Genomic DNA, 26,424 nt, shown 5'->3' on the forward strand with positions numbered 1-26,424 from the left:
AGACATAACTGGTTTTTCACTGCAGTGTAATACAGATGATGATTTCATCTACTGTCTTCTCACTTAAAGGGAACCTGAAGTGAAAATAAAAAGTCAAAATAATCATACACAGGTCATACTTACCTCCTCTGTAGTTTACTCCTCAATCACTTTCTCCTCTCCTGTGTTCCATTTGTCCACTGTGATCAATGGAATTCTCTGTCCTCCAGTTAAAAAAATGGCCATCTCCCCATAAAGGCTTCCTGGTCAGCACACTGTTTAACTGTAATTTTACTCACCTGAGCCATAGGGAAACATGGACATTACCTTGCACATTTAGTTGTAACTGACAGCTGCTGATATGTAACTGACAGCAACTGGTGTATTTCAGTTCTGACAAAATATTATCAGAACTGGAAGGGATCATTGTAAGAAGAAAATGGTGAGCTTCTGAGAGGAACTGACAGTGAGGTAAGTATGTAATATTCATTTGCAGCTACGTCATGTGTTTATTTTAAATAATTTTACTCGCTTCAGGTTCCCTTTAAAGAGAACCTGAACTGAAAATAAAAAGTCAAAATAAACATACACATGTCATACTTACCTCCTGTGTAGTCTACTCCTCAATCTCTTTCTCCTCTCCTGCGCCCCATTTGTCCACTGTGATCAATGGAATTCTCCGTCCTCCATTTTAAAAATTGCCATTACCCTATAACAGCTTCCTGGTCAGCACACTGTTAAACTGTCATATCACCCACTTGAGCCATAGGGAGACATGGACATTACCTTGCACATTCAGTTGTAACTGACAGCTGCTGATGTATAACTGACAGCAACTGGTGTATTTCATTTCTGACAAAATATTGTCAGAACTGGAAGGGGTCACTGTAAGAAGAAAATGGTGAGCTTCTGAGAGGAACTGATAGTGAGATTAGTATGTCATATTATTTACTTTAAATAATTTTACTCGCTTCAGGTTCCCTTTAAAATTATCCTCCAATCTCCTATCTTTTTCCTGATGAAGAAAATGGGGGGGGGAGACCCCCCTGTTCAATCAGGACCCCTATTTTGGCATTCTATAGGGGGAGGGTACTGATGCTGGAGAACAGTCATTTATATTAGAGAGCAGGCAAGAAGTATTGCAGGAATAATGTGTTCCTTCTCTTGTGTTAAAGGGAACCTAAACTGAGATGGCTATGTATTTTTCCTATCAAAATAGAATACCAGTTGCCTGACTCTCCAGCTGATACTGTGTCTCTAATACTTTTAGCCAAATACCCTCAACAAGCATGCTGATCAGGTGCTCTGACTGAAGTCAGACTGGATTAGCTGCATGCTTGCTTCAGGTGTGTGATTCAGCCACTACTGCAGCCAAAGAGATCAGCAGGACTGACAAGCAACTGGTATTGTTTAAAGGGAAACATCCATATCCTTCTCAGTTTAGGTTTCCTTAAAGCACATCTTTCTCTCTGGGGTTACTAATTATGAGAAATGAAGCCTGATGTTTCTCTTGTGATCTCTGACATTACACCATCTGTCTCTGGCCCCAAACAGGACTGACCATCAAGTGATAATTTGTAGCACCTGTATCTGAATGTTGGGTCCATAGGTGACTGGCTATGCTGGGTCCATAGGTGACTGGCTATGCTGGGTCCATGGGTGACTGGCTATGCTGGGTCCATGGGTGACTGGCTATGCTGGGTCCATGGGTGACTGGCTATGCTGGGTCCATGGGTGACTGGCTATGCTGGGTCCATGGGTGACTGGCTATGCTGGGTCCATGGGTGACTGGCTATGCTGGGTCCATGGGTGACTGGCTATGCTGGGTCCATGGGTGACTGGCTATGCTGGGTCCATAGGTGACTGGCTATGCTGGGTCCATAGGTGACTGGCTATGCTGGGTCCATAGGTGACTGGCTATGCTGGGTCCATAGGTGACTGGCTATGCTGGGTCCATAGGTGACTGGCTATGCTGGGTCCATAGGTGACTGGCTATGCTGGGTCCATAGGTGACTGGCTAGGCCGGGTCCATAGGTGACTGGATATGTACACGCCTGTTGCCTGCAGAGGTCTGGACTCTAGTGAATGTTTTGGGATAAGTGTTTTTCAGATATGTCAGGTGGTTATGGCAGGAGCTCTCAGTGACATCAGGGAGTCTGTACACACACTAGATTCTCAGCAGAGACAGCCCTGACTGTCCACCTCAGCCAAGGACCTTCGAGCTCGTGTACGGGGCTTAAGGGTAGCTGAGTAATGTACTGGTAACGGGCTCTGCCTCTGACACAGGAAACCTGGGTTTGAATCTCGGCTCTTCATGCTCAGTAAGCCAGCACCTATTCAGTGAGGAGACCTTGGACAAGACTCCATAACGCTGCTGCTCTCTATAGTAGCTGCAGCTCTGGTGCTTTGAGTCTGCCAGGAGAAAAGCGCTATATAAATGTTCTGTGTCTTGTTTAATGCTTGAGCTATGGGCAAGTGCCAAGTTGGGATGATCAATGATAAGCGAATACTTCCGAGTTGATACAAATTTTTATGTAGATACATGCAGCTTCAAAATGTACCACAGTGGTAAACCCCCCTAAAGACCAGGCTCTTTTTTTCATAATTTGCCACTGCAGCTTTAAGGCCAAGCTGCAGGGCCGCACAACACAGCGCTCTCTGTTGTTGGGGTCTGATCGCCCCTCTTGTGTTTATTTTTTTTTTATAAATATTTATGTACCTTTTTTGTAATATTTTCCCCTCCCTCCCCCAGCCAGCCAATCAGGCGATCGCTCTCTTGTCCCCCAGGGGGACAGCCGTGTCACGCGGCTGTCCCCAGTACAGTACTGTCTAAATAGACGATCACGCCGTCTAACAGTCTCCTAAGCGGCACTAGCTGCTCGGAGACTGAAGACGGGGCGGAGCTCCACCCCCCGAGAAGGAGATGCGCACGATCTCTTTCAGTAGCCGGCTCCAGGACCTGGCGCCAATTGGCGTTTGGCGGTCCTGGGGCTGCCGCCGCGGCCACGCCCATTGGTATGGAGCGGTCTTAGAATAGTTAAACCTAAGCTTAAATTGATAGGTCCATTTTCAAATGGCATATATTTGCATAAAAATTTGAATCAACTCAAGTATTTGCTTCTCTTTGATCATCTCTAGTGCCAGGTTTCTTCACAGCTATTGCCAGCAGTCAGGGCTCTCTTTAGGCCCCTGCTCATGGTAAGAATGCGTAGTTTGTTCATTCCCTGCAATAGCCTGTAACTGCTGTTTAACACAAATCCGTTAAGCAAATGGTTATATATGGCCAATGCTTCCTCCTCGCCTCTCATTGTTCCAGAGACCACCAGCGAGGAGGAAGCATTCTGTAAGTCTACAAAACAGTGCTTTTTTTTTGCCCACAGCCCCCCTGATCTCCCACCCCAGCCTTCAGACCCCCCCCCCCTCATCACCCCAGCAGACCCCTGCCAGCACCCTTGCACCCCTCTAACCCCTCCCCCCCACCTGCCACTAACTAGCGACGCTATCCCTTACGCTACGTACACACATGCGACAACGATCGTTCGTTAAGAACGACGAACGAACTTTTAATTGATGAAAGAACGACCTAAGTAAAGGTAGTTTTAAAATGTGTGTAACGATCTGATCGTTAGAACGAACGTTACATCACAGAAAGCAACTATTGCGCCTGCGCATAAAAATGAGAAGTTCTATGGAGAAATAGTGAAATGCGCATGTCAAGCCTAGTACGAACGATCGTTTCCAACGATGTACTACTTTTGCAAACGATCGTCGTTGGTTAAAATCCGCCGAGACAGAACTTTCTTTTGTAGCGATTTGGCTCGTTCGTCGTTTGCCTTAATAGTCGGTGGTTCGTTTTTTGTAACGATCGTCGTTGGTAAAGATCGGGGGAACGATCGTTAAACGACTATAGTCGCATGTGTGTACGCACCTTTAGCTTAGGTCCCTAACTGCCTCCTAATCACCCCTGATCCCCCACCCCTACCTTTAGATCACCCCCAGACCCCATCCCAGACTACCCCCTGTATACTGTATACCCCCTGATCCCCCTCTGATCACCTGTCTATCACCTGTCCATCACCTCTCAGCACCCCAACCATCAGAGCAGACGCTAACTGCCCCGCGGGGGCAACCGATCACCTGCCCAGACCCTCGATTGCCCTCAGACCCCCCTCCTGATTACATCCCCTGCGCATTGTTTACATCTGTCCTCCCCAGCAATCACTAACTGATCTTTGATCAGCAACCCCCTGTGTCTGCCTCTCATCAGATCAGGACTCAGTCTGCCCCGTGCAGGCTCCTGATCAACCCCCCACCCCCTCAAATCGCCCTCAGACCCCCCCTAATCACCGTCCGAGTGCATTGTATTTGACTGTGTTGTGATTGTATTCGATTGTGCTGCGAATGTATTGGATTGCGCTGCAATTGTATTTGATTGTCCCGTGATCTGCTTCGATTGTCCCGTGATTGATTGTTTGCCTCTGAGACCCCACTTCCCGCCACCCCCAACCCCACCCTCCCCCCACCACCTCCAACCACCACCTTCCGAGTGCATCAGATTTGCTTGTGCTGTGATTGGATTCGATTGTGCTGTAATTGTATTTGATTGTCTCGTGATTGTTTGATTGCCTCTACCCACTTCCCACCAACCCCCCCACCACTCCCCATCACCTTCCGAGTGCATCAGATTTGATTGTGCTGAGATTGGATTTGATTGTGCTGTAATTGTATTTGATTGTCCCGTGATCGGCTTTGATTGTCCCGTGATTGTTTGATTGCCTCTGAGACCCCACTCGCCACCACCCCCAATAACTCTCAAATACTCCCTTTTGCTAGGTAGGTGCTCTTTTTTTCTGGGTAGTCTCGGAGGAAAACCCCATAAATTTAGCAGTCCGCAATGGCAAGAAGGGGGATTTCCGATGAGGAGGTATACAGGTACATGGACCAGTCGGATGAGAGCGTTTGGGAAGACTCATCCGACGAATCATCCGGGTCCGAAATTTGAACCTGTGGAAAGCAGTGGTTCTCTGACCAAAAGTGATGACGAGGTTTTGGTCCCGGCTAGAGCCAGGCGTACCAGACCCCATGTCGTTAGACCGCAGGATTTGCCTCAAGGGCAGCAGGGTGGTGCTAGCGCTGATGAGAGTTTTCTTGGTGAGGCAGGCACCAGCAGCGCAGCATCCCCTGGACTTAGTACCAGTACTTCCGTAGACCCTGGTGAAGTGGTGAGCGCCAGCATGGAAGTTGAAACTGGTACGGTGGCACGTGCAGTAGTACCCCCGTCGCAGCCACCAAGAAGAAGACGGGCCCGTAGTACCCATAGACTCCCAGAGGTGCTGGCACATCCAGATTGGCAATCTCCTGATTCCGCCGCACCCGTAGTGCCCCCTTTCACCGCCCAGTCTGGAGTCCAGGTGGCGACAGCTCATCTAGGAACGGCCCTAGACTTTTTGCAGCTGTTCATCACCCAGGTTCTCTTGGACTTAATTGTGGTTGAGACCAACCGTAAAGCCACACAATTCATCACCGAGCACCCGGAGAGCAGCTATGCCCAGCCTTTCCGGTGGAAACCAGTCCAAGTTTCCGATATTAAAATCTTTTTGGCCCTTATCCTTCACTTGGGACTAATGAAACAGAATGTATTGCGGTCGTATTGGTCTACGAACCCAGTACATCATGTTCCCTTGTACCCTGCTGCCATGTCCAGGACACGATTTGAGTCCATTTGAGTCCTTCCTGCACTTCGACGACAAAACCGGTCATGAAAAGGGCCACCCTGCTTATGACCGGCTCCACAAAATTCGGCCCCTCATAGACCACCTGTCATCAACATTTGCAGATGCTTATATCCCTGAACAGAACATCTGCGTAAACTAGTCCCTCTTACGCTTTACCGGGCACCTTGGCATCAAACAGTACATCCCAAGCAAGCGCGCCAGGTATGGGGTGAAACTGTATAAGCTCTGTGAAAGGGCCACAGGCTATACATGTCGTTTTAGGGTCTATGAGGGAAAAGACTCCAAATTGGAGCCGGTCGGATGCCCTGACTACCTGGGGAGCAGTGGAAAGGTTGTGTGGGACTTGGTGTCACCCTTGTTCCAGAAGGGGTACCATCTTTATGTGGACAACTATTACACAAGTGTGGCCCTCTATCAGCACTTAAAGTTAGAAGGAATCCGATGCTGTGGCACTGCACGGCCTAGTCGCCAGGGCTTCCCCCAACGGCTCGTTACCACCAGACTTGAACGGGGGCAGAGGGCCGCCTTGCGTACTGAAGACCTGTTCGCGGTGAAATGGAGGGACAAGAGGGACGTTTACTTTCTGTCCACCAGTCACACAGACACGACAGTCCAAATTCAACGGGCAACTGAGGTCATTGAAAAGCCCCTTGTCGTCCACGAATATAATGTCAACATGGGAGGGGTGGACTTCAATGACCAGAGGTTAGCGCCCTATTTAATTTCCCAGAAAACAAGACGCTGGTATAAGAAAGTGTCCTTTTATCTGATTCAATTGGCAGTTTACAACAGCTTTGTTCTCTACAGTAAGGCTGGGAGAACTGGATCTTTCCTCCAATTTCAGGAACAGATCATTCTGGACCTCCTGTATCCAGGAGGTGCCAGCCCCCCCCCCCCCCCCCCAGATGCAACTAGCCGACTGCATGGAAGGCATTACGCCTATCAGCTTCCGTGTGCCCCAGGTCAACGCATCCGAAGAAAACGTTGTCGTGTCTGCAGCAGTGCTAGAAGAAGGACTGACACCAGTTTTTATTGTCCCAAATGTCCTGACCAGTCTGGCCTATGCGTGGGGGAGTGCTTTGAGAGGTACCACGAGCAGGTACACTATTAGAACCTAGGGAACTCCAGACACAGGAGTAGGCACACACTCAGTGGTCTTTCGCACATTGTCCCAGGGGGAGGAGAGGTAACCTTGAAAACCAAACAGGTAAGCATAAAAGTCGGAAGAAGGATCGGTTTCCATGCTTGATATTGCTGATCTGTCCTGGGTTGGCGATATAAAGGTGCCCATACACTCGTCAGATTGGCAGAAGATAGATAAGAAATGCATCTGATGATCTATCTGATGCGTTTTTAGAACATTTTTTACCAGGATAGAATTCCAATAGATTTCAGTTTGAAATCTGTTGAAATTCGATCTGATGGCATTTTTTTGCCATCAGATTTCCATTAAGGCCAATGCAAACTGATAAGCAATCTCATCAGATCGACCTAAATTTTCCACCCTGCTAGTTCGATGGAAATCCATCGAAATCGATCGAAATCGGCCGTCGATCGGTCGATTGGCCAACCGATTTGCGATCGATCGATCGACCGCGATCGATCGGTCGGCCAGAAAATCGGCTGAGTGTATGGGCTGCTTAAGACTGCATGTTTGAATTTCGCTTGAGTGTGGACACTCCCGGTTTATATGTGATTTACTTTGGGCCTATGATGATACTTTAATGCCACACAGAGTCATCTCTATTGGCAGGCATATTGCTGTATACTAAAGTTCTGAGGCCCAGTCACATAAGTTGGTGGCTCACCCTGAGTGCAGGGTGGCACGGGGTGTCTCTCTCCTGAGGTTATCACTGCCATTGATGTGGAGGAAGATCTGCCATTGATAGGAGCAAGGTATGTTTGCCGTTCATTTTTCCTTTCAGCCCAGAGTGCATTACTTGTATACCCAATATAAGGAGTATAGCAGAAACTCCTAATACTGACCATACATGTAATGATTGCAGAGACCCTAAAATGCCAGGACATACTCCACAAATGACCCCATTTTGGAAAGAGGACACCCTAAAGTATTATGTGAGGTGCACGGTGAGTTCATAGAAGATTTTAGTTTTTGTCACAAGTTAGCAGAATTTTTATTTTTTTTTAACAAAGTGTCATTTTCCGTTAACTTGTGACAAAAAATAAAATTTTCAATGACCTCACCATTCCCCTCATAGAATACCTTGTTGTGTATTCTTTCCAAAATGGGGTCATTTGTGGGGTTTATTAACTGTCCTGGCAAGTGGGCGGAGTGCTAAATTTTGATCACCCCTGTAAAGCCTAAAGGTACTTATTGGACTCTGGGCCCCTTAGCGCAGTTAGGGTGCAAAAAAGTGCTACACATGTGGTATTGCCGTACTCGGGAGAAGTAGTATAATGTGTTTTGGGGTGTATTTTTACACATACCCATGCTGGGTGGGAGAAATACCTCTGTAAATGACAATCTTTTGATTTTTTTACACACAATTGTCCATTTACAGAGATATTTCTCCCACCCAGCATGGGTATGTGTAAAAATACACCCCAAAACACATTGTACTACTTCTCCCGAGTACGGCGATACCACATGTGTGGCACTTTTTTGTACCCTAACTGCGCTAAGGGGCCCAAAGTCCAATGAGTACCTTTAGGATTTCAAGGGTCATTTTGCGGCATTTGGTTTCCAGACTACTCCTCACGGTTTAGGGCCCCTAAAATGCCAGGGCAGTATAGGAACCCCACTAATGACCCCATTTTAGAAAGAAGACACCCCAAGGTATTCCGTTAGGAGTATGGTGAGTTCATAGAAGATTTTATTTTTTGTCACAAGTTAGCGGAAATTGATTTGTATTGTTTTTTTCACAAAGTGTCACTTTCCGCTAACTTGTGACAAAAAATAAAATCTTCTATGAACTCACCATACTTTATTTTTCAAATAAAGTAAAATTTCTGTATACATGCAGCACGAAAAATGTGGACAAACATGTTTTTGATTAAAAAAAACAACATTCAGCCTATATTTATTGGTTTGGGTAAAAGTTATAGCGTTTACAAACTATGGTGCAAAAAGTGAATTTTCCCATTTTCCAGCATCTCTGACTTTTCTGACCACCTGACATGTTTCATGAGGGGCTAGAATTCCAGGATAGTATAAATACCCCCCAAATGACCCCATTTTGGAAAGACATCCCAAAGTGACATCCCAAACTGAGAGGCATAGTGAGTTCATAGAAGATCTTATTTTTTGTCACAAGTATTATTTTTTGTCACAAGCGGAAAATGACACTTTGTGACAAAAAAAAAAGTTTCCATTTCTTCTAACTTGCGACAAAAAAAAAAATAATCTGCCACGGACTCACCATGCCCCTCTCTGAATACCTTGAAGGGTCTACTTTCCAAAATGGGGTCATTTGTGGGGTGTGTTTACTGTCCTGACATTTTGGGGGGTGCTAAATTGTAAGCACCCCTGTAAAGCCTAAAGGTGCTCATTGGACTTTGGACCCCTTAGCGCAGTTAGGCTGCAAAAAAGTGCCACACGTGGTATTGCCGTACTCAGTAGAAGTAGTATAATGTGTTTCGGGGTGTATTTTTACACATACCGATGCTGGGTGGGAGAAATATCTCTGTAAATGACAATTTTTTTTTTACACACAATTGTCCATTTACAGAGATCTTTCTCCCACTCAGCATGGGTATGTGTAAAAATATACCACAAAACACATTATACTACTTCTCCTGTATACGGCGATACTACATGTGGCACTTTTTTGCACCCTAACTGCGCTAAGGGGCCCAAAGTCCAATGAGTACCTTTAGGATTTCACAGGTCATTTTGCGGCATTTGGTTTCCAGACTACTCCTCACAGTTTAGGGCCCCTAAAATGCCAGGGGAGTATAGGAACCCCACAAATGACCCCATTTTAGAAAGAAGACACCCCAAGGTATTCCGTTAGGAGTATGGTGAGTTCATAGAAGTTTTTATTTTTTGTCACAAGTTAGTGGAAATTGAATTTAATTGTTTTTTTTTTTCACAAAGTGTCATTTTCCGCTAACTTGTGCCCCTTAGCGCAGTTAGAGTGTAAAAAAGTGCCACACATGTGGTATTGCCGTACTCGGGAGAAGTAGTATAATGTGTTTTGGGGTGTATTTTTACACATACCCATGCTGGGTGGGAGAAATATCTCTGTAAATGACAATTGTTTTATTTTTTCACACACAATTGTCCATTGTATGGCGGTACCACATGTGTGACACTTTTGCAGCCTAGGTGCGCTAAGGGGCCCAACGTCCTATTCACAGGTCATTTTGAGGCATTTGTTTTCTAGACTACTCCTCACGGTTTAGGGCCCCTAAAATGCCAGGGCAGTATAGGAACCCCACAAGTGACCCCGTTAGGTGTATGGCGAGTGCATAGAAGATTTTATTTTTTGTCACAAGTTAGTGAAAAATGACACTTTGTAAAAAAACAACAAAAATCAATTTCCGCTAACTTTTGACAAAAAATAAAATCTTCTATGAACCCGTCATACAGCTAACAGAATACCTTGGGGTGTCTTTTTTCTAAAATGGGGTCACTTTACCGCCCTGGCATTTCACGGGCCCAAAACCGTGAGTAGTCCGGAAACCAAATGTCTCAAAATGACTGTTCAGGGGTATAAGCATCTGCAAATTTTGATGACAGGTGGTCTATAAGGGGGCGAATTTTGTGGAACCAGTCATAAGCAGGGTAACCTTTTAGATGACAGGTTGTATTGGGCCTGATCTGATGGATAGGAGTGCTAGGGGGGTGACAGGAGGTGATTGATGGGTGTCTCAGGGGGTGGTTAGAGGGAAAAATAGATGCAATCAATGCACTGGGGAGGTGATCGGAAGGGGGTCTGAGGGGGATCTGAGGGTTTGGCAGAGTGATCAGGAGCCCACACGGGGCAAATTAGGGCCTGATCTGATGGGTAGGTGTGCTAGGGGGTGACAGGAGGTGATTGATGGGTGTCTCAAGGTGTGATTAGAGGGGGGAATAGATGCAAGCAATGCACTGGCGAGGTGATCAGAGCTGGGGTCTGAGGGCGTTCTGAGGGTGTGGGCGGGTTATTGAGTGCCCTAGGGGCAGATAGGGGTCTAATCTGATGGGTAGCAGTGACAGGGGGTGATTGATGGGTAATTAGTGGGTGTTTAGGGTAGAGAACAGATGTAAACAATGCACTTGGGAGGTGATCTGACGTCGGATCTGCGGGCGATCTATTGGTGTGGGTGGGTGATCAGATTGCCCGCAAGGGGCAGGTTAGGGGCTGATTGATGGGTGGCAGTGTCAGGGGGTGATTGATGGGTGATTGACAGGTGATCAGTGGGTTATTACAGGGAAGAACAGATGTAAATATTGCACTGGCAAATTGATAAGGGGGGGTCTGAGGGCAATCTGAGCGTGTAGGCGGGTGATTGGGTGCCCGCAAGGGGCAGATTAGGGTCTGATCTGATGGGTAACAGTGATAGGGGGTGATTGATGGGTGTTTAGGGTAGAGAACAGATGTAAACACTGCACTTGGGAGGTGATCTGACGTCGGATCTGCGGGCGATCTATTGGTGTGGTAGTCCAATCACAGCAGCGCGTCCAGGAATCACAAATTACTGTCTGCTTCTTCAACCTAGGTTTAAGAGAAAAAATTGCATAGCGTGTATCCTTTAACACTAGTACACCCTGTGTTACCACACACACTGTGCAAAGGAAGTTCAAACACCGCATGCAGGTAGGGGGTCAAACTCCCCCCCCGTTTTCCCCTGCTCACCAAAAAGACACTTTAAACCAGGCACATCAAATGAGCAGCAGCAGTAGATTCTAAAAAACATGAACAGAACCGCCTCACATGGCATAAAATCTTCTTTAATAATGGTCTAAAACCGCTAAAATACATGCGTACCAGAGATAAAGGTAAAAAAGGCGTATCTCACAAAGACGTAGGCCGCCCTCCAGGCTTCCCCGCCGCAACGCCAACTGTGTCCGTCCGTGATGTAGTTGAAGGGAGCGTGCGTATCCAGATGCTCCGCCCTACGCGTTTCGTCACTCAAAGGGGCGTGACTCGTCAGGGTCTATTGGTGTGGGTGGGCGATCAGATTGCCCGCAAGGGGCAGGTTAGGGGCTGATTGATGGGTGGCAGTGACAGGGGGTGATTGATGGGTGGCAGTGACAGGGGGTGATTGATGGGTTATTGACAGGTGATCAGTGGGTTATTACAGGGAAGAAAAGATGTAAATAATGCACTGGCGAATTGATAAGGGGTGGTCTGTGGGCAATCTGAGCGTGTAGGCGGGTGATTGGGTGCCCGCAAGGGGCAGATTAGGGTCTGATCTGATGGGTAACAGTGACAGGTGGTGACAGGTGGTGATAGGGGGTGATTGATGGGTAATTAGTGGATGTTTAGGGTAGAGAACAGATGTAAACACTGCACTTGGGAGGTGATCTGACGTCGGATCTGCGGGCGATTTATTGGTGTGGGTGGGTGATCAGATTGCCCGCAAGGGGCAGGTTAGGGGCTGATTGATGGGTGGCAGTGACAGGGGGTGATTGACAGGTGATCAGGGGGATAGATGCATACAGTACACAGGGGGGGGGGGGTCTGGGGAGAATCTGAGGGGTGGGGGGGTGATCAGGAGGGAGCAGGGGGGGGATAAAAAAAAATAGCGTTTACAGATAGTGACAGGGAGTGATTGATGGGTGATTAGGGGGGTGATTGGGTGCAAACAGTGGTCTGGGGGGTGGGTAGGGGGGGTCTGAGGGGTGCTGTAGGCGATCAGGGGGCAGGGGGGGGGAAATCAGTGTGCTTGGGTGCAGACTAGGGTGGCTGCAGCCTGCCCTGGTGGTCCCTCGGACAATGGGACCACCAGGGCAGGAGGCAGCCTGTATAATACACTTTGTATGCATTACAAAGTGTATTCTACACTTTGTATGCGGCGATCCGGGTGCTAGTAACCTGCCGGCACTTCCGAACGGCCGGCGGGTTACAGCACGAGGAGGGCGGAGCCAGTCACCGGCAGCCGATCGCGTCACGGATGACGCGATCGCGCTGCCCATGCCCGTACAAGGACTGCCGCCTCTGTGCATGCGGCGGTCCTTGCGGGATCCACTTTCCAGCTGCCCCTGTGCAGTGGGCGGTCGGTAAGTGGTTAAGTAGTGCAATTTGCATTCAATCTGCTCGCATCTCTTTATAGTCCAAATACATTTTTTAATAAACAAAATAAATAAAAAAAAAATTACAATTAAACAAACAACAAACAGTTACCTAAGGGTCTGAACTTTTTAAATATACATGTCAAGAGAGTATCTTATTATATTTTTTAAAGTTATAAGCTTGTAAATAGTGATGGACGCAAATTGAAAAAAAATGCACCTTTTTTCTAAATAAAATATCGGCGCCATACATTGTGATAGGGACATAATTTAAATGGTGTAATAACCGGGACAAATGGGCAAATAAAATACATCAGTTTTCACTACGGTAGCATGTATTGATTTTAAACTATAATGGCCAAAAACTGAGAAATTAATTTTTTCCATTTCTTTCTTAATCTTCCTGTTAAAATGGATTTAGAAAAAAATAATTCTTAGAAAAATGTACCACCCAAAGAAAGCTTAATTGGTGGCAGAAAAAACAAGATATAGATCATTTAATTGTGATAAGTAGCGATAAGTTATTGGCGAATTAATGGGAGGTGAACTTTGCTCGGATGCATACAATTTGACACTGTAAGCTGAGGTGGTTAATGAAAAACAATATTTTTTTAATAAAAAAATAAAATCCCAGGAGTGATCACAGTCCACCAACAGAAAGCTCTGTTGGTGGGCAGAAAAAGAGTGGGGCGGGAATCCCTTGTGTGCTGAGTTGTACGGCGCTGCAGCGAGCACTTAAAGCTGCAGTGATTTAATTTGTAATGTAAAAAAAATAGCCTGGTCACTAGGGGATTTAAGTGGTGGTCCTTAAGGGGTAAAGGGGAGGAGCTAACCCTCATCAGTAGCGACACTTTCCATATCGGCCTGCTGACAGGGATGTCCTCGTCACTTCATCTCTTTCATGTGACAATCTGTCACGTCTGGATTCCAGACCGCTCCTCTGGATTCCAGACCGCTCCTCTGGATTCCAGACCGCTCCTCTGGATTCCAGACCGCTCCTCTGGATTCCAGACCGCTCCTCTGGCCTCTCCAGGGACAATCTGTGGTTCTCCCTGGGAAAGATGGCAAATATACGGATGGAGGCCAGAGTAGCAGCCACCCAAAGATAAATGTTGCCTATCACCCCCACCGCTGGCCCATTCTATTACCAATTTCCCTTATGGCGACGTTAAAGTGGTCTAACACCCAGCATTTCAAACTTTGCTTTAAAAGATTGCTTACAGCTTAGAAACTACTATACCAGATTTTTTTTTAAGCAGAAATTCACTGAATGGGTTAAACATGACATTTTAGTGTTGCATTTAGCTAGAAATCCCTGTCTGTGCTGAGGTTTAGATACAAATGTATCTATTTACAATGTAAATAAACAAAGGCCCGGTGCACACCAAAACCCGCTAGCAGATCCGCAAAATGCTAGCAGATTTTGAAACGCTTTATTTTTCTGTAGCGTTTCACCTAGCATTTTGCGGTTTTGTGAAGTGTTTTTGGTGTAGTAGATTTACTATATTGTTACAGTAAAGCTGTTACTGAACAGCTTCTGAAACAAAAATGCCTGGAAACCACTCTGATCTAGCGCTTTTCAGAGCGGTTTGCGTTTTTCCTATACTTTACATTGGAGGCAGAAACGCCTCCGCAATCCATAATATGCAGCAGCCCAGGAGTATGCGTTTCTGCAAAACGCCTCCCGCTCTGGTGTGCACCAGCCCACTGAAATACATTACCCAAGCGTTTCCACATCCGCAAGCGGTTCGCAAAACGCAGCCGAACCGCTCTGGTGTGCACTAGGCCTAAGAGAGCAGAGAGGGCTTCTCAGACAGGCTTTTCAGAGGTCTATTTGCATTCCACACAAATATACATTTGTATCTAAACCTCAGCACCGATGCGGATTTCTAGCTAAATGCAACACTAAAATGTCATGTTTAACCCATTCAGTGAATTTCTGCTTAAAAAAAAATCTGGCATAATAGTTTCTAAGCTGTAAGCAATCTTTTAAAGCAAAGTTGAAATGCTGGGTGTTAGACCGCTTTAATTTTATATATTTTCCTATACTGGTGCCGAGTTGCCTTTAAGGGTCCTGTGGCGAACATTACGGAAAGACGTGTGCGTAATCGCCAACGATTTTCGTATGTGCCCGCACCATCACTGTCAGTGCTGTGTAACTGTACAAAAGATGCCTTTCCTTTCTCTTTTCCCCCCTTTGAGAGCATTGCAGAGAGTACAGTAACCTTCCCCCCCACATCCTGTGTCAGGTCAGGAAAAAATTTCACACATGGGCAACCCCCCTGGGTAGAGCCATTTGGCTACCCAGCTCATGTCTCCAAGCCAGCTCAAACTGGCTGAGGTAAAAGTTCCCTCCAAACTCATAGATTCAAACAAAGCGAACTTTACTTTATTAATAATTCAAAATAGGTTTGGCACAGCAAGACAAAAATTACATTTCCTGATACCTAGAAATCAGTTCTATCATTCACCTGAATTGCAATTTTCTAGCTATCAGGAAGCAGTAGAGAAACCACTTTATCCGGCCTGCGTAGAGCGCATGCGATAGAATAGGCACGAGTAGCCTCGTTTGATACAGAGTCGCAGGCCGCTTATGAATATAGCCTCGGATTTGCGATGCGCCAATCTGGGGCGGAGTCAAAAGGGTTTTAATAATTGGTACATTTTCTGCTCTGAGTCTGTGGGCGGCAACCTGCTGATTAGGAGGTAACCCCGCGTGAAGCACACCTACTTTCCAGGTAGTGACAGCCCAAAACTCAGGTCAGTCAAAAGTGGTTGTGAGGGACCCCTCCCTCATTTTTCCAAATTTCATCGACCAGGAAAGTCCCGGCATGCGTTCCAAGGAGAACCGCCGCATGCTGTGTTCAAGGACTCTTCAACTTAATGCCTACTTTTAAACTGGACTCTGTTTCTTCATTCTCCAAATGGACTATCAGCCATAACTAAGTAAGAATTTTCTGATTTTATTCCCTTTTTATTTTTAAGCTTTGTGTGTATATGTTAATTGGTGTATATAACTGTATGTAATGCATTTTTGTTATTAAACGTTTTAAAAATCGTTTAGCGGTTATGACCTGTTCCTGGACATATACAATCGTACCTATTCTCCTGAACTCGCTACCCTGTGTTTAATAGAAGTATACATTTATAACCCGTATGCGAGAACCCGGCCCAAATATAACGATCTGACCCAGGTTCCTGCATACTGCTAAGGGTTAATAGAGCGTTCTCGAAGTCCTAGTATAATTACAGTAGCGGGCTGTGTAACTCGCTTGGTGGCAGATCTTTGAATTGTATGTGTGTGGTGAATCCGTTGGTGTCCGAACGCTCCCTCCATTAGTCAGTTCATCAACTGCGAAGTCGGGTTTACGCTTCGTGATGGACAAAATGACAGTGTGAGAGGATTTCTGGCTCTGATCGATTGACCCACCCGCAGACCAGCCTTGCGGTCCGTGACAGGTCCTGTTGCACTGCATTGCGTGGCGGTACTCTCCTATCGCAGATCCTTGCAATGGCCATTACAGGCTATGGAACACGGTGCACTGCCAGCGATGCAGCGTGACGGAAGTGTTCCGGGTAACACAGAAGCTGCAGCGTGTTACTGAGCCACTGTTGTTCCAAGTCGCACTGCCCTACACCAAGTGTAAAAAGCCCCTTAAGGAATTATGAATGAAAAGAAAAAAGTTTAAGTGTTACTCACCTGGGGCTTCTTGTAGACTCCAGAAGTGTATGTGGTTCGTTGCTGCAGTTCCGCTGTCCTCCAGGCTGGCGCTGTCCCCTCCGTATGATCGCTGACCCCGCCTGGGTCACAGACTTCTGTAGCCGGGAGTGTTCTGCGCTTCCACAGTTCACAAAGATTTCACTGCACAAGCCCAGAATGTTCCCGACCATGGGAGGGTGATCAGGAGAGCCATGTGGAGCGCCTATGCCGGGGTCGGCTATCATACGAAGGGGACAGCAGCGGCCTGGTGTACAGTGGAGCTGCAGCAATGGACCACATACACTTCTACACGTTGGAAGAAGCGTACTTATTGTAACGCCACCCGTAAGTCGGGCGCAGGCTGAGACGGCAAAATTCCCGATGGTGTTAAATACTATTCCATCTGCAAGTCGTAGCGGGGGATGGGGATTGCCATGGAATTCGGGGTCTGGCTACTGCAGCACTCCTATCAGGCGCTATGTGGCCGTGCGATGAGAGGAACTGCTTTGCTGTAAGTATAGCTCAACTTTTTAAAAGAAATGTCACACACTGAAAAGCATTGTTGCCAACTGATCCCTGTAACTACAGACACATATGCATTATACATGTTTTGTGGCTAGCTACATGCAGCTTAGGCACTGATGATGTGTTAGCAGCCCCAGAACCCAGAATTCGGGGTCTGGCTATTGCAGCTAAAGCAGCACTCCTATCAGGCCGTGTGGTGAGAGGAGCTGCTTTGCTGGAAGACCCAGGTAAGTATAGCTCAACTTTTTTTTTTAAAGAAATGTTAGACTGAAAAGGGATGATTTGGCCGTCCTGCTGCATTTCCCAGCATGCATTTGGAGCCAAGTATATAAAGCATTTTCTTTTGGTGCTGTGACTGGCTACAGGGGCAGCAGAATGTCAGAATTATCTCTACAGGAAACTGAATGACAGAGACGCTGCTGCAACCAATAAAGGATTTATTGACAAAGGAAGACAATCACATCAAAGCATCAGCAAGTAACAGCAACACAGCGGCCTCAGCTACATAAAGGCTGCATTACAGCGCTGAGCTCAGCCATTGCCAGCATTACAGGAAGTGACATCACACCACCTGTTACACATCACACACATCTCTCCTATACACAGATTACATGTTATACCTCTATACAGCTTGGCAGTATAGCCATCCTACAGCTGGGACTTTATGCTGAGCTTTATTATTGTATAACCCCAGATACATAAGCCACACCTCTGCTCAGTGCCCAACCTCAAATGTGGACATGTAAACCCCACCCCATTTTCCATACTAACCCCACCCACTATCCATACTACCCCACCCATTATACACACTGTCCCACCCATTACCCATACTATCTCCACCCGGTCCCCACACTACCCTACCCATTATACTTACTAGCTCTATCGATTATCTATACTGACCTCACCCATTATCCATACTACCTCCAACAATTAGTCATACCACCCCACCCGTTATCCATACCATTCTCTGCCCATTATACATAGTGACGTCACCCATTATCCATACTGTCCCACCCATTACTATATCCACCTTCATCCCACTACGTATAATCAAAGTTGTCCACTTTTGCCAAATTGAAAATTATACAAATCTGATCCAGAGCGATATCCCTTAGTCAGTGTGATGATCTGGAGATGTGGGCTGATACACCGCCAGACAGTATAGATTCTGTACAGATTTCCAGCAGAAATGTACTTAAAGCTAATGGGAACCGGGTTTTTTTTTTTAAAAAAAAGTTCCATAGAGCACTCCCTCTCCTCTCCCGGTGCCCGCTGCTGTCCTGGCTCCCCCGTAGCGGTATTCGACCGCTTCGGTCAAATACCGCTGTCTTCCAGCCGAAGGGAGGCTTCGGAAATGCTTCGGGAGGCCGAGTGCTCCCAAAGACAGGCCACTCTACACTGCGCACGCGCCCTCTATGACGCGTTCGTGTGTGCGCCGCCTGTCTTCGGGAGGACTCGGCTCCCGAAGACTTCCGAAGTCCCCTCGGCGTTCGACGAGAATGGAGGAGCCAGCGCAGCAACGGGGCCACCGGGAGAGGAGAGGGATGGCTTATTAGGACTGAGCCTTCCCTCTCCTTAGGTGAGTATCTACTTTTTTTTTTTTTTTAAACCCGGATTACATTAGCTTTAATCTATTGCTCCTGCTACATTGACTCTGCATTGCCTGATGCAGAACAAAACCACTGCTCCACAGCGCCCCCTGCCCACAAGTGTCTCACCTGACCAGTATAATGCCTGGGACCCACTAGCAGCACTTTTCTAAGCTCTTGTGGTTTGAAAAGCTCTTGCTGATGTAATGCCATGTGTGTGATCTCACTTGTGGGATGTGATTTAAAAAAAAAAATCCCCTATAGCATTACATTAGCAGGAGCTAGGCCTGAACGATTTTAGGAAAAGATTGAATCGCACGATTTCTGTCAAATTGCGATTTCGATTCGATTCACGATTTTATTCAAATCAAGCTTTAGACCAACCAGACCAAGGCGAGAGTCATCGAGGGGCGGCGGGGAGATTATCATGTCGCCTATCCCTTGTTTCCCCTTGCGGCACTTATTATGGGAGGGTATGAGTCATGTCACAGAGGCGGTCGGGACAATTAATATTAGGAATGGGGTAGGTATGGTAAAGGTAAGCAGTGGGGGTGGGATGGGTGTTACGCTGATACACACGCACACACTTAATTCTCCATCTCAGAGCACTCACACTTTATCTTGCAGTACTCACTGATACACAGTTATCCACACACTAATACACACACTTCATCTTGCAGCACTCACTGATAGTTACACACATCCTGCAGTACACACACACACTTATCCACTCGCTGATACACACACATCCTGCAGCACACATTGAAATGCACACACACATACTTATCCACACACACTGACTGAAAGACACAGTCACGCACTTCAGTCTTGCTTACAGCTCCATCTCCCCCACGCTGTGCAGATAGATCCATGTGCTCTCTCCTGTGCTTCCTGACAACTTCTGGAAGGGGGGGGGGGAGGAGGGAGGGAATTTCTTCTCTGCTCTCTGCTACACGCTGAGCTGCTTTGTAATGCGGAGGAAAAGTCAGACCAGACAATAGCTTTTGTCTCGCTGTGGTCTGCACATCAGTGAAGCAAATGAGTGCCTATTAGTTTTAGTGCCTATATCAGCTTCACAGAAGGAGCGAGCGAGAGACTGTGGGCGGAGTCTGCCGCCCACCTAGCTGAGCTGACGATCAAGCTAGGAGGAGTGACAGAGCAAGAGCCTGCCGCTGCTGGGATCTGCTGATGACAGGAGGAGGAGGAGGAGAAGGTGGCATTAACTACACAGAAGTATAGAGATACTGAGCTGCCGCGGGGAGTGAGAGCCGCCGCTTTTTGTACACAGACATTTGTACATGCTGCGCTGCTGCTACTGTACAGCAAGAGGGAGCAGTACAACAAATATCGGCAAAAATCGACACTTTGGCGATCACGGAATCGTCACTTCCGTGATCGCGATTTCGATACAAAAACGATAAATCGTTCAGGCCTAGCAGGAGCTAAACCAAAAGGCTTAGAAAAGTGCTGCTAGTGGGTCCTAGGCCTAAACTGGGATTACACGGAATCAGTAGCTGTCAGCTATAACGCCATATTTTTCATGTTTCCCCATGGGGTTGTTTACATCTAAAATAGCTTCTTATCAGTTGTACGTTGTGTTATAGCTGACAGCTACTGATTCAGTGTAATCCTGGCCTTACCAGTTGGTTTTCCAAACTTTGACATAAGCTCCACTTAAAAGTCCAATAAGGCTGCATTTCCACTTGTGCGGTGCAAATCGCCGCAGTAAAAATTCGTATACCCAAACCTCATGCGAATTTCCTATTAAATACATTGTATGCGATTCGCATAGCGGTATGCGAATTCTGATGGCTCTGCCATGCGAATTTTTTCTGCGCAGAAAAACGCAAAGGAATCCTGACAAGTGGAAACAGTCCCATTCACTTGTATTGCTATGCGAATTTGCATCCGAAAAACGCATGCGAATTCGCGATAGTGGAAATGGGCCCTAAGAATAATGCTGAAGCTCTGGCACTGTATGGTTAAAATTACACACACCAGAACAAGGTTGGGATATTCCAGTGTGTTTGCACACATTTCAGCAGAGGTCCCCCAGATGCACAGAAAGCAGAGAGAAGATTCTGGGTGCTACATAGAGGCCCCACTCACTGCTACAGTCTGGCAGGATTAAGGCCCCATTCACACTTACAAAACGCTAAAGGAGTGATTTTTCCGTGATTTCATGCGGAAAAAAAAAATAAATCACTGAACAATGCGGCGATCGCGTTTAGCGCTTCTATAGCACTGAAACGCGATCGCCGGGAAATCGCCTGAAAAGTTGCAGGCAATGCGTTTCTGGCCGTTTTTTGGGCGATTAGCGCAAATCACAATAGTATAGTGATTAGAGGCGCCCCAAAAAAGACAATGTCCTCTTCCTTTCTTTTGGGTCAAACAACCTTTGCAGCTGTCTCAGGGATAGGACCCTCTTTCCTCCACAGATAGGTCACGTGATGTCACAGCACCAGGGATTACGTTGCCATATAATTGTATACATCCACCTCCAGAGTCCCCTCCTATGTCTTGGGTGCTTAGATGTCAGCTCCCTGATGACGGCGAGAGGCCGAAACTAGTCGGGACGAGAGCGGGCTATGCATCTCTGATCGTTATTGTTTGCTGAGTAGCACAAGGGTGGGAAGTGAACTATCCGGAGAGGGTCCTAAATGGTTTGGGACCCTCATTATGTGAGTGATTTTATACCGATGTTATTTATGCACTATCCTTGAATAAATCTTTGCCTGAAACACTATCCACTGAGAGAACCCCTCTCTACTTTTTCTTTTTTTTTCTCTGGGTTGCACAGAGCTGACATCTAAGCACCCAAGACATAGGAGTGGACATAGGAGGTGGATGTATACAATTATATGGCAACGTAACCCCTGGCGCTGTGACATCACGTGACACAGATTAGCGCAAATCGCCCAAGTAAGAACGGGCCCATAATGTTTCATTACACTAGCGCTTTTAAAATGCGCTAGCGTTTGTCCAAAATCGCGGCAAAACACTCGTGTGAATGGACCCTAAGGGCTGGTTCACACTACTAGAACTTTTGAAAAGCTCTTGCTAATACAATACTATGGAGGATTTTTACAAAATTACACTGCTCCAGCGTGAACATAAGATAACATAGAGCTTCTAAAATCGCAAAGCGCTCAGAAAAGCTCTTGTAGGCCTTGTTCACATTACAAATTGCTTGCACTGTTGATTTATGGGGTGATTTTGAAAGAGCTTTTACAAGCGCTTTCGGCTTAGAGAAGCGATTTTTTAAGTGCTTTTGTGGAGCAATTGATTTTTCACTTCCTGATGTCAGTTAGGAAGTAAACTCTTTAACCCGGAAATGAATAAATACAATGTATTTATTCCTGAAAGCTCTCGGGAAAGCGCAAGACAAACCGCTTTTTCAAGCACTTTGCGATTTCCTATATAAGCTGATAGTGTGAACAAGCCCTTAGTGCGAATTGACCCTGAGGGCCCATTCACATTAGAGCGTTTTGACGCAATTTCGCGCTAGCGTAATAAAACCCTATGGGCCCGTTCTTACTTGGGCGATTTGCACTAATCGGCGCAAATCGCCCAAAATCGTGAAACGCAAATGCGTCACCTGCACCATTTTCAGGCGATCACGTTTCAGTTCTATAGAAGCGCTAAACGCAATCGCGGGAAACTCGCCGCAGTGTCCAGTGATTTTTCCATGGGGAAATCACTCCCATTTGCCGGCAGTTTGCGCTTTTAAGTGTGAATGGGCCCTTAGGGCCCGTTCCCACTAGAGCGGATCTGCATGCGTTTTCCGCATGCAAATTCGCATAACCAAAACAAGTGGATGGGACTGTTTCCACTTGTCAGGATTTCTGATTGGTCAGTGATTGGCCAATCATAAATGAAAGTGTGCACCAGGCTTTACAGCTGAGACTTTATGCTGAGCTTACTTATTGTATAACCCCAGGTACATAAGCCACACCTCTGCTCAGTGCCCAACCTCAAATGTGGACATGTAAGCCACACCCATTAGCCATATTAATTCCACCCATTATCCATACTGCCCACACCCATTATCTATACTATTTCCACCCATTATCCATACTGACCCCACCCATTATCCATACTTCCCCACCCATTACCCACAGTCCATACCATCTTCCAGGGCTGTGGAGTCGGAGCAATTTTGTGTACCTGGAGTCGGAGGTTTATGAAACCGAGTAGTTGGAAGATTTTTGTACCAACTCCACAGCCCTGGTAGTATTATGCTGGGCATACACGGCGCAATAGTTATCAATCGAGCCGCTGATGGCTCGATTAATAATATTCAACCTGTCCGATCACCACGGCGGGTCGATACCGCGCTCGACAATGGAAGAAACGAGCGGATGATAAGGAACTGCCCGCGGGGGAGAAGCGGGAATCGATCCACGCAGACGAGCGGGGACGCGCCGGCATCGAGCTAGCGGCTCGATTCCGTATGCCCAGCATTAGATTAAGGAGTCGGAGTCTAAGCAATTTTGGGTGCCTGGAGTCCGATGATTTTTGTACCGACTCCACAGGCCTGCTGTTTTCACCTATTAGCTATTCTATCTCCACCTTCATCCCACTGCATATAATTAAAGTTGTCCACTTTTGCCTAATTGAAATTTGTACAAATCTGATCCAGATTAATATTCCCAGTCGGTGTGATGATCTGGAGATGTGAGCTGATACACCGCCAGACAGTATAGATTCTTTACAGATTTCCAGCAGAAATGTAATCACAATCTATTGTTCGTGCTGTTACACTGACTCTGCACAGCCTGATGCAGAACAAAACCACTGCTGCACAGCGCCCCCTGCCCACTGATAGCTTACATTATAAGGAAACAGAGGTGTGAAACCTATGGAAGCTGCCATATTTATTACCTTTTATACAAAACCAGTTGCCTGGCTATCCTGCCGATCTTTCTGGTCTTTAGGGTCTAAATCACACACCTGAAACAAACATGCAGCTAGTCTTGTCAGATTTGTCATAGACATCTGATCTACATGCTTGTTCAGGGTCTATGGATTCAAGTATTAGAGGCAGATGATCAGCAGGACAGCCAGACAATGTGCATTATTTATAAGGAAATAAACATGTCAGTCTCCATTTCCCACTCACCTCAGGTTCCCTTAAAAAATGTTCCATCTCTCCTGACCTGAGTAAGGCTGCATTTCCACTTGTGCGTGCGGAATCGCCGGGAAATCACCGCAGACGAAATCGCACGCGGGTGCGATTTTGCATGCGTTTTTTCCCGCGATTTCGCATGCGATTTCGCATAGGGTAGTAGGTGGGCGATTTTAACCATGTCACTGCCTGTGTAAATTAACATTACCTCCTATGCGAAATCGCATGCGAAATCGCGGGGAAAAACGCATACATTGTATGCGATTCACTTAGCGGTGTGCGGGGAGCGAATTCTGACGGCCCTGCCGTGCAGATTTTCCCCGCACACAAAAACGCTCCGCACAACGCACAAGTGGAAACAGGCCAATCCACTTGTATTGGCTGTGCGAATCCGCATGCGGACAACGCATGCGGATTCGCTATAGTGGAAACGAGCCCTAAGGGCTCAAACCCACTAGAAGCCTTTTAGCACTAGTGATTTGAAAAGTTCTTGCTAATGCAATTCTATGGGGGATTTTTATAAAATCACATCGCTCAAGTGGGATCACACCTATAGTATTATTAGTATTATTTAACTGGGATCACACCCATAGCATTACATTAGCAAGAGCTTTTCAAATCCCAAAGCGCCCAGAAGATCTCTCCTAGTGGTTTCCAGGCCTCAGGCATGGAATCCACTAGAGTGGTTTTATGAGCGTTTATGGCACGATTTCAATTGCTAGCGATTTCCCTAAACGCTCTGCCAATGTAAATGGATGGGACAGATTCCACTAGAGTGACTGCGATTATGGAAATCATAATCGCAGGATATAAAGCATTTTGGGAGCGTTTCCATTCTCATGTATTGTATAGAAGCAGGGAAATCGCTCCCAGAATCGCTTGCAAAACGCTATTACAAATCGCTAGCGATTGCGATAGCACTTTGCGCTTTCTAGTGGGCTCCAGGCCTAAGGCCTGCAACACACTGTGAGCCCCATTCACATTTGAGCGTTTTGCCGGCGATTTCGACAAAACGCTCAAACGCTATCGCTTTTCAAAGCGCTAGTGTAATTAAACCCTATGGGCCTGTTCTTATTTGGGCGAATTTGCGGTAATCGCAACAAATTGCCCAAAATTGAGAAACGCAAACGCGTCGCCTGCACCATTTTCAGGCGATTTTCCGGCGATTGCGTTTCAGTGCTATAGAAGAGCTAAACGCGATCGCGGAAAAATCGCTGCAGTGTTCAGTGATTTTTCCTTGGAAAAATCACTCACGCAAAACTTGCTCTTTCAAGTGTGAATGGGGCCTGAGTGCTTTTTTAATCCTTTTCTGAGCGCTTTGTGATGTGAAAACTTTTGCTAATGTAATGCTATGGGTGTGATCCCACTGGAGCGATGTGATTTTATAAAAATCCCCCCATAGCATTGCATTAGCAAGAGCTTTACAAATCAAAAGCTAAAGAAAGGCTAGTGGGTCCCACGGCCTAAGGCTGGGATTACACTGAATCAGTAGCTGTCAGCTATAATGCCATTTTTTCCATGTTTCCCTAGGAGTTCGTTTACATCTAAAACTCCGTTTAATCAGCTATCTGTTGCATTATAGCTGACAGCGTAAACCCAGCATTACCAGTTGGATTCCTTAAAGGGGAACTGAAGTAAGAGGTATACGGAGGCTGCCATATTTATTTCCTTTTAATCAATACCAGTTGCCTGGCAGCCCTGCTGGTCTATTTCTCTGCAGTAGTATAAGAATAACACCAGAAACAAGCATGCAGCTAGTCTTGTCAGATCTGACTTTTAGGCCTGGTGCACACCAAAACCCGCTAGCAGATCCGCAAAATGCTAACAGATTTTTAACCGCTTTTTTTTATTTTTATGAGGCGTTTTGCGGATTGCTGCTACGGATTTCAGTGTAGCATATTTCATATATTGTTACAGTAAAGCTGTTACTGAACAGCTTCTGTAACAAAACCGCCTGGCAAACCATTCTGAACTGCCGTTTTTCAGAGCGGTTTGCGTTTTTCCTATACTTAACATTGAGGCAGAAATGCCTCCGCAATCCAAAAAATGCCTCACCCCGGGAGTATGCGTTTCTGCAAAACGCCTCCCGCTCTGGTGTGCACCAGCCCATTGAAGTACATTACCCAAGCGTTTCCACATCCGCAAGCGGATCGAAAAACGATGCCGAACCGCTCTGGTGTGCACTAGGCCTAAAGTCTGAAACACCTGATCTGCTGCATGCTTGTTCAGGGGCTATGGCTAATAGTATTAGAGGCAGAGGATCAGCAGAGCTGCCAGGCAACTGGTATTGCTTAAAAGCAAATAAACATGGCAGCCTCCATATACCTCTCTCTTCAGTTGTCCTTTAACATTGACCTAAGCTCCACCCCCAACTTTTTAACAGTCCAATAAGAATGATGCTGAAGCTCTGGCACTGCATGCATAAAATTATCACATCAGGCTATTATCAGAACAAGGTTGGGATTTTTTTTGGGCACACATTTCAGCAGAGGCCTCCCAGATGTAAAGAAAGCAGAGTGTAGATTATGGCTGCTACATGTAGGCCCCACGCAGTGCTGCAGTCTGGCAGGATTAATAATTTGGTCACA

At 46.5% G+C, this 26,424-nt stretch overlaps 1 protein-coding gene across 4 annotated transcripts in view; it reads right to left on the reverse strand.

Annotated features, from left to right (window-relative positions):
* Positions 1–26,424, reverse strand: part of GSG1L2 (GSG1 like 2) — a 348,027-nt gene that overhangs the window by 170,554 nt on the left and 151,049 nt on the right. The gene's annotated exons all lie outside the window — the stretch shown is intronic.

Source organism: Hyperolius riggenbachi, chromosome 12 (genome assembly GCF_040937935.1).
Source record: "Hyperolius riggenbachi isolate aHypRig1 chromosome 12, aHypRig1.pri, whole genome shotgun sequence".
NCBI lineage: Eukaryota > Metazoa > Chordata > Amphibia > Anura > Hyperoliidae > Hyperolius > Hyperolius riggenbachi.